This window comes from Podarcis cretensis, assembly GCF_951804945.1.
Source record: "Podarcis cretensis genome assembly, chromosome: 2".
Lineage (NCBI taxonomy): Eukaryota > Metazoa > Chordata > Lepidosauria > Squamata > Lacertidae > Podarcis > Podarcis cretensis.
The window spans coordinates 122,662,547-122,675,215 of NC_137171.1; the positions used below are offsets into that span (position 1 = coordinate 122,662,547).

The 12,669-nt window shown below is 42.4% G+C and overlaps 1 long non-coding RNA gene across 1 annotated transcript; it reads right to left on the reverse strand.

Moving 5' to 3' along the window:
* Nucleotides 1-7,080: 7,080 nt before the first annotated feature.
* On the reverse strand, nucleotides 7,081-12,399 carry LOC307209256. Its single transcript, XR_013835482.1, has 3 exons — nucleotides 12,294-12,399; nucleotides 7,905-7,996; nucleotides 7,081-7,290 (listed from the first exon to the last, which is right to left on the reverse strand). It is a non-coding gene; the product is annotated as an uncharacterized lncRNA (long non-coding RNA).
* Nucleotides 12,400-12,669: the final 270 nt, after the last annotated feature.

Here is a 12,669-nt window from a genome sequence, read left to right on the forward strand (position 1 = left end):
TCAACTCAGTCCAATATCTGAATCCTACTGTGACCTGCCTGAATCATTGCCAAAACAAGATGACACCTGATTGGCTCTCTAAACACTCATGCTCATTGGCTATATTGATATATAATGTTATAGTAAAAAGGTAAAAGTACCCCTGACCGTTAGGTCCAGTCGTGGACGACTCTGGGGTTGCGGTGTTCATCTCGCTTTATTGGCCGAGGGAGCCGGCGTTTGTCAACAGACAGCAAGAGATGAACACTATCTCTTGATTTTGATAATTTCACAATATCCAAGTACAACTCAAGGCCTCTCAGATGAATGGACTGAGTAAGCAGTAAGCAGAATATCCTGCTCTTTTGAACATGCAAAGGCAGAAAGTCAGTCTTCCAGAACTGATATCAGGGCTGGATCTAGGCACATCAAAGAAGCGATTCAGTTGAACGCATTGTTAACTTCATTCATACAGGAAAATCCCGCTGGTGAAAAATGGGACTCCACAGTGCCATCTGGTATCACAATGCTATAACGCATATAAAGCATTTTATCTTTATGAATGTAGCTGAGTCCCAGGCCTTATTTGGCTAACTCATGGTTTGCCAAGTACGCACAGTCTGTGGTAGGGCGCTAGGCCAGTGTTTGCCTAAGGCTGGAAGATTGTTTGCCCAAATCAAGGAGTTCCCAATAAGAAGTTGCTGGGAATAGCTCTTGAAAGAAACAACCCAGACTCTTCAGGAAGAAACTCTAGCTTCAAGAAGCTCTGAGTTTCAGCCCTCTTGAGAGCTGGGCTGGTGTCTTACGCCCTTTCTTGAGAGGCTTGAGGGCACTGGGCAGCAAAGACAAGCCTAAGGATCCACTCAGTTTATTTCCAACTCTATGGCTGCTGCTATTGCTACTACTAATTTATTTATCTGCCCCCCGACTGGGTTGTCACAGCCGCTCTGGGTGGCTCCCAATTCTTGGCAGAATGTCAAGTGCTTTAAATGTGCTTTACCTATCCTATGAGGGACGCGGGTGGCGCTGTGGGTTAAACCGAAGAAGAAGAAGAAGAAGAAGAAGAAGGAGGAGGAGGAGGAGGAGGAGGAGGAGGAGGAGGAGGAATTTGGATTTGATATCCCACTTTATCACTACCTGAAGGAGTCTCAAAGCGGCTAACATTCTCCTTTCCCTTCCTCCCCCACAACAAACACACTGTGAGGTGAGTGAGGCTGGGAGACTTCAAAGAAGTCTGACTAGCCCAAGATCACCCAGCAGCTGCATGTGGGGGAGCGGAGACGCCAACCTGGTTCACCAGATTACTAGTCTACCGCTCTTAACCACTACACCACACTTGCTCTAGGGCCTAGGGCCTGCCGATCAGAAGGTCAGTGGTTCAAATCCCTGCGACAGGGTGAGCTCCCATTGCTCTGTCCCAACTCCTGCCAAGCTAGCAGTTTGAAAGCACATCAAAGTACAAGTAGATAAATAGGTACTGTTCCAGCGGGAAGGTAAATGGCATTTCCGTGCACTGCTCTGGTTCGCCAGAAGTGGCTTAGTCATGCTGGTCAATATTTATTGTGTGGTTTTTGTTGTGTATTGAGTCAAAGGATTTTATATCTGTATTATTATTGTCTGTATTTGCATTAGGGTAAAGTAACTGCCTTTTGGTTCCAGAGGGTACAGCTACTATTGGTTCATTTAAGCTGCTGTATTTGGATCCTCTGTCTTATTGGTTTCCTCCAAAAGGCAGGACTGTGATTGCCTGATATTGTTCCCTCCAAAATGTATCCTTTCTAGCTAGTTCCCTGTCCCTATAAATGTAGCTCTCCCCTCCTCAGGTCTCAGTCTTGTTGCTTTAATAAAGAAGTGTTACTAGAGAACTGTCTCCAGCATATTATGTCAAGAGAGCTGAAATCACAAACCCCACGTCACAACAGTTTTGTTTTTTATTTCAAATATTGTACAGTGAACGCTTGGGTTGCAAACGTGATGCGTGTGGGATGCACGTTCGCAACCTGCAGCGTTCGCAACCTGGAGCGGCGTCTCTGCACATGTGCGGATTGTGATTTGTCGCTTATGCGCATGCGCAAGGCACGATCACGTTCGCAACCCGAGCGTCCACTGTACTGGTCACAGGTATGAATCCAGTACAGAGCAAGCATGTAACTATGTATTTGGCTTCTGGCACAACTCACACATACCGCTCTGTCTATTGTTCTCCTTCCTAGCAACTACATGAGTGTGGGGAGCGGGGAAGATCCACCTATTTTTTTCTATGGCAGAGCAGCTTCTTTCACAATGCTTCTGGTGCTTCGCTTCCGGTCTGGGAGGGGAGCCCAGCATGGTATCTGGGAGAGCCATGGGCTGTCAGTGAGAAGCTGGATGAACTAGGTGAATGTAATGGTTCTAGGGGTTGCTCGTGCGTAAGTCGTCGCCACACCTGGCTGAGTTACCTGGGTGAACCCTTTCTGTCTGGACAGCCACCCATCCGTGGCTGTCTCAATTGCTGGCAGAATCCGTCAGTGGGCGTTTCTTGAACTTCTTCCAGCAAAGAAGTTCTTTGACGCCAAGTCTCCGCCTACTCTCCCTGCGCGGAAGTCTTCTGCTCAGAGAGGGTTTGGGCAGCGGAGGACCCGTGCTCTCCCCGCTGGTCTCCGGCGAGGAGTCCTGGAGCCCCCTCACCGATTCCCCCCTCTGCCCCCTTCTCCACTGGTGTTGCGCTGATTTCCTTCCCCAGCAGATGGGCTGTCCCTCTTCCTGTTGGGACCCTCTCCGCCATCCCTCTGGAGCCCTCTCTCCTCCTCTGGCTCCGATGGCAGTTCCCTGACAGTGAAGCAAGAATCTGGCTCAGCGTAAGGCGGCTTCCGACCTTCCGACCACCATCATGCAGCCTGCTCCACCATTTACCTGCATCCCATCATGCCAAGATTTCCTTTTGCCCATCTGAGAGCCCATGTACCAGTTGGATAGGAATCAGTTTTGTTATTGTTGTTGTTGTTGCATCATGTTGCAACCACCTCAAAGTTTGTTTTTTAAATCAAGCAGTGTATAAATAAATACATAAATTTAAAAAAGGTTGGCCGAAGCAACTTGTTTGTCGTCGGTTGTTTTTTTGTGTGCTATTTATTGATGGCAATTTTGTTTTTTCTTTTTCTTTTAAGCTGTATTCATTGTGATAGTGGTACTACTAGATACATTCATTATATTATTATTGACCCTCCCTTCATGGAATATTTCATTTATTTATTTATTTATTTATTTATTGTTTTTATTAAAGATTTTCTTGGGTTACAAAAGACCATACATTGTCTCTATTTTTATATCATAAAGTCCTTTCTATAGATCAGTTATATTTGATGTAAGGTTTTAATGTTGTATATCGTATAAGGTTGGGGGAGAAGACAGGTAGGGAGAGAGAAAAAGAAGGAAGGAAGGAAGGAAGGAAGGAAGGAAGGAAGGAAGGAAGGAGAGAAGGGGATAGTAAACTTTCATTTTTCTACATAGTGTATGTGTGAGGTTTTGTTTCAGCATCACATGGGTAGATTTTCTTTGTATTCATTTATTAGTTTTCATTGACAGTGAGAGAGATGGGTATTATTTTCAGGCAATTTTTATCTTGTCATTAGGAAGGGACAATGCAATGTTAATACTTATACTCTCTAATATTTAGGAAGGGAACATAAAATCCATCTGAGGTCTCTTCCTGCTGTGAGCTCTGCTCTTTCCTGAGGTTCCTGTGGGTGCAGGGGAGCCCCCCATGAGGCACAGTGAGACATTTCTCTTGGGGACAGCTGGGAGGGGCAGAAGATCTGGGTGCAAGGAGCATGGTGCTCACTGCCTCCTGTTCTTGCCACCCTCCTCCTTGCTAAGTATCATTGATTTAATTCACACTGAAATGAAAAGGTAGCTTTAAAATGGGAGATGGCTGAATGTGTATTAATGAAGTGTTGCTAATATTGGGGCTTTTCCAAAGCTATTTCCTAAAGCACTCTTAGTTTCTTAATTTGTTAACGAATTACTGTTGGTTGTTTTCTACTCTGTGCTGTGCTGAAAGTGAACCTTTGATCATGTGACGAAGGAATTGAGCTGCAATCCTCCATTTCCAAAGGGAGTTGCCTTTAGTCTTTCTCTCCCAAGTTCCATGGACTGAGGATGTAAATGAAGGGAGAGTAAACAGCCTGAGGCCAATGGTGGCTGGAAAACGGGCTGTGGAGGAGAGACAGACTTCTGCTTCTAGGTCTGCATTGATTATTCCATATTTTCCTAAGATGCTGAGCCTGTGCTGGATAGCACGAGACATTTTATGGATTATTGTGCTCTGTTTTTGAGGAGTTCTGCCACTAAAACTTTGAATAAAATTTTTTTGGGCCTGCACAATGATTTCTTCCAGAAGGAGTCAGTTCTTGTGCTTCCAGTCGCTTCAGACTGTGCAATATTAATATCTGCAACACTCCTGAGCTGCCACGTCCCCTGCAGCTCCCATTGCACCCCTCCCTTCATGACCCGCTCATTTCCAGTCTTCTTTTTTCTCGCCCGCCACCTTCAGAACACCAGGACTTCTGGATACCAAGAGATACCAATGGAATATGTCTCTTTTCATTTTGAAAAACAATGCATAATCAATTTATTTGTAATGCTATCTTAAAAAAAGATTCTCTTAATGAACAGCATTCATTATTATTGAATTGTGATAAGGATTTCTTATTAGGCAAAATATATAAACAGTATTCAGAAAAGAATTCCTAAATCAGGTAAAAAATGAACAGTACTAAGAATGGAATGTGATTATGTTGCGTTCTGATTTCCAAAACAATAGCTTTTAAGGAGCTACATTCCCAACTCATGCGTCCTGCCTTTATTGCTACCATGCTGGCTATTAATTGCAAAAACCAAAAACATATTTTAGGAATCAGGTGCCATATTAAGTCTTTGTAGTCAGGTGCTCCTTTGTATTCAGACTAGGCCTGAGTACAATAATGTAACACTTGGGAAGGAAGATGCAGCCCAGAAGCCCAGCACTGGAGGCCAACATAGAGAAGATCTGCACGGCTACCATGTACTTCCCCTTGGTGCTCAGGTAGGTGGGCACAAAGGAGATCCAAACACTGCAGAAGACCAGCATGCTGAAGGTGATCAGCTTGGCTTCATTGAAGGACCCTGGGAGTTTCCTGGCCAGGAAAGCCACCGTGAAGCAGATGGCAGACAGGAAGCCCATGTAGCCAAGGACAGTGTAAAACATGGCAACAGATCCTTCATTGCATCGCAGGATGATCTCTCCAGCCTGTGAGTGCATGTCAGAGTCTGAGAATGGAGGAGAGGTACCCAGCCAGATGACACAGATGAGAATTTGGATACTGGAACAGGACATTACAATGGAGTTGGCCAGACTCTTTCCCAGCCATCTCCTCACCCTGTTTCCTGGCTTAGTGGCCAGGAAGGCTAGCACAACGGTTATAGTTTTTGCCAACAAAGAAGAGACAGCAACTGAGAAGATGATGCCAAAGGCCGTCTGCCTGACAAGGCAGGTCACTTTCCTTGGCCGGCCTATAAACAGAAAGGAGGACAAAAAGGAAAGGAGGAGGGAGACAAGGAGGATGTAGGAAAGGTCCCTGTTGTTGGCTTTGACTATGGGAGTGTCAAGATATTTAATGAATATTCCTAAAACAAGGCCTGTGATTAAGGCCAAAAACAGGGCAGTGGAAGCCAAGAGGGTCCCCAGATATTCATCATAGGACAGGAAGGTGATAATCTTGGGGATGCATTGATCTCTGTCCTTGTTGGAGTATTGATCTTCTGGACATTTGGTGCAGTGGTCTGCATCTGGAAAAAGAAGAGCATCTGCATGAATTTTCCTGCAGACTAGCAAAAAAAGCAAGTCAATTTTGAATCCAGCCAGCCCCTACAAATGGAAACAGTGATGGGACTTGCTATTTATGCTAATCAACACAGGGAGTTGGTCCTTGCAATGTAGGTCCCTCGTGCTGATAACCTCTTATTCACCTCCCAAGGAAGAGCTTGGAGTGATCTTGAAGCTCCAAGTTAATTGCAGCTACATCTGATCTCTCCCATAGCACCAGGTGTTGTCAGATGGGTGTAATTTACAGGGGGAAAAAGTTCCTTGAAGGAGCATGGACTGGAACTCTGGTCTTCACCGTACAAACCAAACATCCTAGCTACTTTGCCACACTGACTGGTCAAAAGCAACAACACTGTCTAATTCTTATATACTCAAAGCTGTTTCAGTCGTACCTGGAAAGCTTTATTAAGACTGTGTAAATCACCATTGAACCTTTATTAAATTCAACCATAAGATTATACTTGAATATTCCTCAACCAAGGACATATTTTATTGTTCTTTTTGCTGCACATTCCTCTGAAGTCTCCTACCTTCCTGAGTGGAGATCATCCCTTCCGCGCATGGAGCACAAGCATGGCAGCAAATGGGTTCCCCTTCCTGAACTTTCTTGGCATATCCAGGGCGACAGCTTTCGGTACACCTGGCATGAGGAAGGGTCTGACCAAAAAGAGTAAAAAGCATCAATGAAAGACTGTTAGCAAGTAACTTCTGGGTCAGTGCAGTCTCAGTCTGTGTGGAATAGGCACGGCTTTGTTGTGGGTGCTTTTTTTGATCCATGGGGCAAAACAGAGGGTCATAGTCCTTGGGACACAGTTGAAGCAGAAATAGACAATAACAGAGAATTACATGGAGACTGTATTGGCCTTGGGTTTACGAGTCAGAGCTGTCTGTCATTATTACAAAGTTCTAGGGAACAGTACAAATCTGCTCTCATGGAAACCATTTACAATAACAAAATCCAGAGAAACAAACAAGCTGAAACAGAAAGGCATTTGGAGCAGCCGTGTTGTGCTCAATTCTGAAGTCTGGCATGCTTTCTGACTACTGCAAAAGCCATGCCCCAGTCATATTCTAACCTGCTTTTCCATTTTCATGTTTCTTATTTTGACTTTCCTCCATTCATCTCCTCCCCCGTTTTGTGTTAGCCCATTAATTGGATAGGCATAAGTTATACTGTTGTTTCCCCCAACAGAGAATCAGAGCTCAACATATCTCTAAAAGGGAATGGAATGCAACCAAACCTGGTTGAACAGTCTGGACCACACAAGAGCCTCTTGGTCAATGGTGAATTTTGGGCCTGAGGATCCCTGACTGCTTATGCTCCCAAATTTCATGGCACCAAAGGACATGTTGGGAAATGGCACCCAGTTCACTACGTCAGATTCGACTGTCAACTGCCCCTTCTCATCCAAACAGACTCCTTCCATGGAAGTATTGTAAAACTGGGAGCTTCCCAGGAAAGGGTGAAGCTAAAACAGGAAAGAAAGCATGCACATTTAGAAAAGAAGAACATTATCTAGATAACATAGCCTAATTGCTGAAGATCTTTGTACAGACCGACAATGGGATCTTTAGCCCATTGTTTTTGCTTCAGCCTTTTGGGACAGACTAAAGCCGTGAGATACATAAGCTTTATTCTGCACCCTTGGAAAAATTCTGCACGGATGAGTTTCCTTGGCTAGTAATAGTATGAAGCTTTGCTAAGGAAGCAGGTGGTAAAGTGGAGACAGATTGTCTTCTCAGCAGCAAAATAAAATGTGGGTAATAGTACAGTACAGCGGTACCTCGGGTTACAGACACTTCAGGTTACAGACTCCGCTAACCCAGAAATAGTACCTCGGGTTAAGAACTTTTCTTCAGGATGAGAACAGAAATTGCCCGGTGGTAGCACAGCAGCAGTGGAAGGCCCCATTAGCTAAAGTGGTACGTCAGGTTAAGAGCAGTTTCAGGTTAAGAATGGACCTCCAGAACGAATTAAGTTATTAACCAGAGATACCACTGTAAATGGAGGCAAAGTAAAGTCAAGTCTGAATGGAATTCACAGCACCCATGCCTGTTCAGAATGTGAGGAAAAGAGCAATACCTGCCAAGACTGTATCCTTCGATATTTCAGCCTCTTTTTACCCTTCGCCACCATCTGATTGGATTTGGAGGAAAGCGCAGCCCTTAAGGCCCCTGCCAGAGCAAGGACAAGATTGTAAATACTGTAACTATCCAGAGACAGGATTTTCTCAACCACTTCGTCACGCAGGGACTCCAGAGTGTCATCTTCCCTGCACCTTTTCCTTCCTTTTACAGACAACATGTGCTTTGAATATGAACACTTAAATGATTTCTGTCCAAACTTCCACATAGGATTGTAAAATGTTTCATAATTATCATAGTTTGGCCTTCTTTTAATACGAGTTAAGAAAGAGAAAAACCCGTGGATGTGCAGGGGAGAAAGCAGATCATAAGACAAATTCAAGGTGAGATCCCACAAAGCTGTTGTGATCCAGACTTTCCCCACAATGGGACTTAAAAGTATTTCAACCATATTTTGCAAAAAACGTATTATACTGAAGAAGTAACGATTCTCCCCATAGTAGACTAATACATTGACTTCGTTCCACCTGAAAAATGTTTTGAGAGGCACTGTTACTCTCTCCTGTACTGAGGTGCTAAGTGAGAAGGCAGCACAAATTGTGTTCCTGGTTAGCAGGGGCTTCAAGGTCCTCATGAACCTCTCTCCATTGTTGGTGTCTGGAGCAATGAGGCCAATCCAAGTCCAGTTGAAGTGCAGGAGCAGTTGGACTATCCCCAGATACTGATGTTCTTCTTTGGGGACCATTCGGTAGATAAAAGGGAACTGAGTTTTGTCATTAAGAGCGTCAGAAACAAAACCATAACTGACCTAGTAAAGAACAGAAGAGATTAGTGTTGTCACTCCCAACAAAATCCCAAATCCAGTACTTTGTACTTGCCTGAATGATAACTTTTCTCTGACATGGAAAACAGAGAAAAGACAAAGTTTCATGGGAGCTAAGAAGCTTTACTCCAGGGAGCTTAACAACACCCCATATTTAGCTGTTTGCTTTCAAAAAACGGTGACAGAGTCTTTGGAATGGATTGTGTTTGCTTTAGGTTATGCCCTGATTGCATTTTTTTACCCCTTTTAGAACATGTATTTTGTAGCAGTATTATTTAATTGTATATGATCTCATCCTTATTTCTTCATTAAAGTGTCACATTTAAGAAAAAAGAACAGATTTTGTTAAAAAGAGCTCACACAAAATTACAATGAACATTTTTAGCTCACATTAGACCTATAATAGCCATCAGTTCTTCTATATAAAATTAAGCTCTAAAATTAGTTGCTATAAACCCTACAGATGTCTAAATAGATTGCTGAGGTATTTGTAGTTGAAGAAACCTGCCTTGTGGCATACACTGTAATCCCCCTCCTTATATCAACAGCTCACTTTTCTTAAGTGAGAAATGTGTGCAGATTTATCCCAAATAAATGTACAATCTTTGGAGAATAAATATAGCTTGACAACAACAACACATTTCATTTTGTGTTTATGATGGCACAATGCAAAATCATAACTATTTACTGACTTATTTCTATGTTCCAATTTTAAATATTATTATTATTATTATTATTATTATTATTATTATTATTATTATATTATTATTATTATTATTATTATTATTATTATTATTATTATTCATTTGGGTTCTCCTCCCAGTTTTTTCTCCTCTAGTTGGTTCTGCATTTTTATACTGCATTCCCTGTATTTCATCATGATCTAAACCACTAACCCTCTTGGGATTTCTGATCTGAAGGTCAACAGTTTGAAACCCCATGATGGAGTGAGCTCCGTTACTCTCTCCCAGCTTTTGCCAACCTAACAGTTCAAAAGCATACCAGTGCAAGTAGAAAAATAGGTACTGCTGCAGTGGGAAGGTGCATGGAAATGGTGTTCCGTTGTGCCAGAAAGCTGGCTGTGGACATACGCCGGCCCCCTCAGCCTGAAAGTGAAATGAGTGCTGCACCCCATAGTCACCTTTGACTGGACTTAACAATCCAGGGGTCCTTTACCTTTACCTTCCTAGATACAATACTACTGAATCACAGAATCATCAAATGGGAAGGGGCCACAAGGGCCATCTGGTCCAACCCCGTGAAATGCAGAATCTTATGTGGCTAGAGTTCATACTAAGACTGAAAGCATATATTTGAACTGGAAATTCCTGAGCAACTATGAGTGTGGACAAAGCAGATAAGGGAGCAGTAAGACGAGGCTCTAGAAGTACAGCTTTTGAGGATAATGTGATGCAACTGTTGTCAGAAATTAAAGATGATATAAAACACAATTCACAGGGTATTGAAAAATTGAATAAAATTTTTGAAGACTTGAAAGTGGAACTGAAAGAGGGGAAGACTGAAGTCACAAGCCATGAGACAATTTTGACACAGCTTGAGACAGTTAGAGTGATTGATCTAGAAAGATTACAGTATGAAAATTCAAATTCGATTGCATTTCTTCAGATGAGGGAACGGGAATCTCATTTAAGATTGAGAGGTGTGCCTCAACAGGAAGAGGATCGGCTCAGGGAGTGGATGATAGATCAACAGGTGGTGTGGTGGGATTTGAAAAAAAGATGAAGTTGACTCTTGGATAGAAAAGGCCTACAGATTTGGTCCCAAAAAAGATTCAAAAATCACCTATGACTGCATAGTGGTTTTTAAGACTAAAGAACAAAGAGATACCATTTTGGGCCTGCATTATAAAAAAGGTTTAAAAATACAGGATAAAACCATCATCCTTTTCAAAGAGATCCTTTAACACTTTTTGAGCTTGAGATCCAACTATACAGACCTGACCACCATTCTGAGGAGGAAAAATATTTTCTTCAGGTGGGAATTCCCAGAGGGCCTTTCCTTCAAATTTGAAGGAAGAAAACAAAGAATTAAGATTGTTGGAGAGAAAGAGTCAAGCTTGGATTGGAAAGCCCACAGCTTCCAGGGGTGGGAGCAGCGACCCCGTAACTTATCACGATGGCTTTAAGAATTTATTCTTGGAACGTGAATGGTTTAAATTCCCTTCAGAAAAGGAGGAAGGTTCATCATGTTTTGGCAAAACAGAATTGGATGTAATTTGTTTACAGGAAATACTCATTACAAGACTACATAGAAAAATCTTATTGAATAAGAAACTTGGTCAAGAATTTATTTCTTCAGACAAAGAAAAAAAAAGAGTGGTTTTCTACGTTAAAGAAAAATGGAATCCAAAATTGATTTTTAAAGATGAGGCGGGAAGATACATAGCAGTGGAAATTACAGCACAAGGCGAAAAATACTTGCTATTGGGAATCTATGCACCCAATGATGGCAAGGCAGATTTTTTTAAAAAACTGGAAACAAGCCTCTTGGAACACTTGGGTTATAAATTAATCTTAATGGGAGATCTGAATGGAGTGGCATCCACTTTAATGGATAGAACTCAGAGACAAAAAATATTGAATGCTGGCAGACGACCTAAGACTTTTTTTTTATCTAACTGATAAATTTGACCTGTCAGATATATGGAGAGTCAGAAATCCAACTGAAAAAGACTTCACATTCTATTCAGATGCAAATCAATCATTTTTGAGAAAATGATTATTTATGGCTATCCAGAGACTTGGTTCCCAGAATAACAAAAACGGAAATTTGCCCTAAAACTTGCTCAGATCATAATGTAGTATTTATGGAAGTGAAATTCTCTATACAGGGATCTTTCAGATGGAGAATGAATGATGACTTGCTGAGGAGTGAGCAAATTGTAAATAAGGCCCAAAAAACCTTAAAGGACAATTTTCTCAAGCTTTTCCTTTACTGTAAATTGCTCTTACTTTTACAGGTTTGTCTAAGGTTTGCTTAGCCTGAGCTCACAGAATTTGTTTCAAAGGAATGCATTCCATTGCCTTGTCATGCACTTTTTTGTATTTTGCCTCTTGTTTCTTTAATGTTTCCTTTTGCATATTTGTTCATTTGCATCTCATATGGCACTAGCTTTCATTACTTATTCCATTCTTCTGCCTTAATTTTGACAATTTCCTCAAATATCCTTCTCCATAAAACACAGCATTTGCACCTGTGGGATCTTGTAGATTTAGCTAAGGGCTTATTGACACATCCCTTATCCCGTTGCTTTTCCAATTTAGAGTGGGTTTTCTGTGGGAAAGGAGTAGGGTGAGGGAGAAATGGCCTGGGTCCATGCCTACAAAGCACAAGGGAAATGGAAAGCCACTCAGACCCATGCTTTCTAGCCATGGGATGGGAGGAAGTGTGGACAAACCCAGAATCCCCTTAGTCATCTTTGCTAAGAGAGGGTTGAGGCCAAATGCTCCTTCTGCCTTAAAATCATGAACGACATTTTCACATCTTTCCAAAGAAATTGCAACAACTCTCTGGGATTTTTTCCTTCCCTCCTGACATTCATACCTGTGGGGTTTTGTAGATGCTTGACATGGTGGAAATATCTTTGGATGTGTCAGAGTCAGCCCCCTCAATAATGGCCAATGCTTTGTTCCATGGTCCACAGTAATAGTTTGGGATGTTTGCCTGCCCAGGGCAGAGCAGGTCCACCATGGCACCACAAGTCATTCTGGCATCATAAAAGTTGTCATAGATGTCATAGCCCAGGGTGAGGTTGGGGAAAAGCATGTGGTTCTCATTGACCTCCTGAACGGCAAACAAGAAGGACAGGATATGCCAGTAGGCCCGGACTCCTCTCCTGGAAAAAAGTGTGTGTCATCTTGACATTCTTTCCACACAAAGACCAGATTGTGTCATCCTTACCTGTAGCGGGGTGATTCTT